Raw genomic sequence first — 3926 nt, forward strand, 5'->3', positions numbered from 1 at the left:
GGTTTGGGTTTGTGTTTGGGACGATGGTGCACAGTGCGTGAAGGGGGGTTTGGTTTGGGGGCGTGGGGTGTGATGAGAGGCTTATATACGGAACGTGGCAATTGATTTGAGCCGTTAGATCAAATGATCTCAACAGCTTGGATTAACTGGTAAGGGACAGGACGGGGTCATTTGGTATAGAAACGGGGTCGTTTGGTTTTAATAAAGGGCTGGGTTGACCCGGGTAAATAGGTCGGGTTACGGGCGTGAGCGTGGACCGTTGGATGCGTATGGGTGAATGGCTCAGATCAAACGCCCTATGCGGCGTCGTTTTGGGGCGTGCCTGGACAGCCTGGTTTTGGACTGGGTCGTGGTGTTGGTTTGGGCCTGATTTTAGTTGAATTTTTGGCCCAAATCCGATACTTTCCTCTTATAATTAAACAATAATTCTAAAAACCAATATTAAACTACACAAACATTAATTAACACCTAACAACAGTTATCACATGAATTAAAACATTTAATAAAATTATCATGACAACAAAATAGAATAAAATGCCTATTTTTGTGATTTTCGCTTTTACAAACCAAATAATGGTTAATTAATTCCCAAATGTACCATTTTTCCTAAATGCATGCAACATGTATTTTTTTGTATTTTTAACTATAGCAAGGCGAGCATTCACAGACAAAACAATTATCAAAATGTCACACAAATCCTCAAAATTGTACCCGAAGGTAACTTGTTTTATTTCTTTTCCGATTTCTTTTGGAGTAGTTTCCGTGAAACAAAAATCACGTGCTTACAGCTGCCCCTCTTTGGCCTAAAACACAAAGAGTTTTTGTGCAAAGATAAAGTGAGCGGATACGAGCGATTTTTGCCCGTTGGAATACTCCGTGTGAAGCATTTTTTGAAAAAGATTTAACCGAACCTTTGCTTCAAAGTTTCCTACATATCCCTGGCTAAAGGGGAATCAGTTAATGTAGTTCGGGAAATTTTGGTAGCTGGGACTACCATGGGACTGCAATGTTACTGCTATTGCATGCTATTATCACTGCTTACCGATCTCTTTGTTACACCGTGCTTAAAAGAAAAATGAAGAAGCTAGGCTAGACTACGGATCATGAGATCTCATCTATCTTCAACTTGTTCTTGTTGCCTTGCTTTCTTATCGGTTTGTGCTTCTTCCGGTGCTTTTCTTCCGAGAACTTGGGGATGACACTGGCCTTTTGCTTTTCTGAATACCAGTTTTCATCATTTTGCTCAGTCCGCTGGGGATATGGCTTCCTTCATTAAACTCTTTGGTGATTCCACTGGGGATACGACTTTCTTCATCAGATTTGTTGTGCTGGGCAATAATTTAATGTTCACAGGCTGCTTCTTTCAAGACGCGTCTTTTCTTCCTTTTGACTCATGCGCTTGAATTTGTGTTGGGACCTCTTGTTGCAACCTTCTGCTTTTCGGTGTTGGGGATTTTTATTGTTTCATGCTGGGGATTCCTGTGGTAACCCTCTGCCTTCTGGTGGGTTACTGATTTCAAGATCTGCAGTATAAGACTGAAAAGTATTCCTCTCGTTATACAGGTGGGCGCCTGAGACATGAAATGTAAAGACTGAAAAGGATTCCTCTCATTATACAGGTGGGCGCCTATTTATCTAAGACATAAAAGTATTCCTCTCATTATACAGGTAGGGTGGGTGCCTGAGACATAAAATGTAAAGACTGAAAAGTATTCCTCTCATTATACAGGTGGGCGCCTATTTAACTAAGCATAAAAGTATTCCTCTCATTATACAGGTGGGCGCCTATTTATCTAAGACATAAAAGTATTCCTCTCATTATACAGGTGGGCGCCTATTTAACTAAGCATAAAAGTATTCCTCTCATTATACAGGTGGGCGCCTATTTATCTAAGACATAAAAGTATTCCTCTCATTATACAGGTGGGCGCCTATTTAACTAAGCATAAAAGTATTCCTCTCATTATACAGGTGGGCGCCTATTTATCTAAGACATAAAAGTATTTCTCTCATTATACAGGTGGACGCCTATTTAACTAAGCATAAAAGTATTCCTCTCATTATACAGGTGGCGCCTATTTATCTAAGACATAAAATATTCCCCTCATTATACAGGTGGACGCCTATTTAACTAAGCATAAAAGTATTCCTCTCATTATACAGGTGGGCGCCTATTTATCTAAGACATAAAAGTATTCCTCTCATTATACAGGTGGGCGTCTATTTAACTAAGACATAAAAGTATTCCTCTCATTATACAGGTGGGCGTCTATTTAACTAAGACATAAAAGTATTCCTCTCATTATACAGGTGGGCGCCTATTTAACGTAGACACAAAATATTCCTCTCATTATACAGGTGGGCGCCTATTTAACGTAGACATAAAATATTTCTTTCATTATACAGGTGGGCGCCTATTTAACTAAGACATAAAAGTATTCCTCTCATTATACAGGTGGGCGCATATTTAACTAAAGCATAAAAGTATTCCTCTCGTTATACAGGTGGGCGCCTATTTAACTAAAGCATAAAAATATTCCTCTCATTATATAGGTGGGCGCCTGTTTAACTAAGACATGAAAATATTCCTCTCATTATACAGGTGGGCGCCTATTTAACTAAGACATAAAAATATTCCTCTCGTTATACAGGTGGGCGCCTATTTAACTAAAGCATAAAAGTATTCCTCTCGTTATACAGGTGGGCGCCTATTTAACTAAAGCATAAAAATATTTCTCTCATTATACAAGTGGGCGCCTATTTAACTAAGACATAAAAGTATTTGAATTTGTTTCCTCGTTCCTCCGAGATTTTTTTTTTTGACAACGGCAGAAAATTTTCTGCCCCGGTTTTGGTGACCTTCCTTGTGGCGTGTCTTTCTGCCATCATCAACCTTTATTTTCCTATAGAAATCAAAGAGAATCTTGTTAGTTTTAACATGGTGAGTGATCGTGTCACTCCTACTGGGAGATGATTTTCCTTTCCCTTTCCCTTGCTCTGTGCTCCCAAAACTGGTTGGGGATAAAGTTGCTTGCTGGGGATGATATGTCTGCTGGGGATGGTATTTCTGCTGGGGATGGTTTTCCATTTACCCTTTCCCCGCTCTTTATTGTCTGACCCCCTTGGACCTTGGTCCGTGATCTATCGAAGTTCTTGTTGGGGATCTTCTTGGAATTTGGTCCACAAGTCCTTCAACCATCGTTTTCCGCATTTCTTCACGTTCCTCTTAATTTTCTAGGCCAGTTTGTCATTTGGTTTTGCAACAAACCGCCTTTTGTCTTATTGCCTTGGCTTTGGCCTGTCCCCTTCGCATTTTGCTTTGTACCGTTTTGGCCCCCGGTAGTAAACTTTGAAAAATCCTTCTCAAAACCAATTTCTGGAAAAAGTCTTTTAGACAAAGAAATGAAAAAGATAGAAAAAGAGAAAAATCTTTCTGAACAAGTGCTGGGAGAGAAAAAAGAAAGAACTTATCTGGACGGTACGACTGGTCCCAATGATCATGTCGTGCATTACGGAGTAATCGACCCAGTCTATTTGTACTAATCAATCTTCTTGATGGCCTCCCTTGCTGGGGATAAATAGGTGCCTACCTCTTCGCAAATGAGGATCCTTTTTGCCAATCTATCTTGTCGCCTTATAGTGCCCTTCGAGGGGTTTTCACTAATAAGACTCTCTCCTTTCTCTCAGCTCCCGTCGCCTTATGGTGCCTGTGAAGGTTTTCACCAATAAGGCTCTCTCATTTTATTTCTCTCATCTTTCATCGCCTTACGGTGCCTGTGAAGGTTTTCACTGATAAAACTCTCTCATTTTATTTTCCATCGGGGAATTAGAGTGCTGCCGATATGACTCTCTCTTCCGGGGATTCTTTTCGGCTATCAATTCATTTCTAGTTTATGATCCTCTTCTTTGCTGGGGATCAGTGTATT

Source organism: Nicotiana sylvestris, chromosome 10 (assembly GCF_000393655.2).
Source record: "Nicotiana sylvestris chromosome 10, ASM39365v2, whole genome shotgun sequence".
In the NCBI taxonomy this organism is placed as follows: Eukaryota; Viridiplantae; Streptophyta; class Magnoliopsida; order Solanales; family Solanaceae; genus Nicotiana; species Nicotiana sylvestris.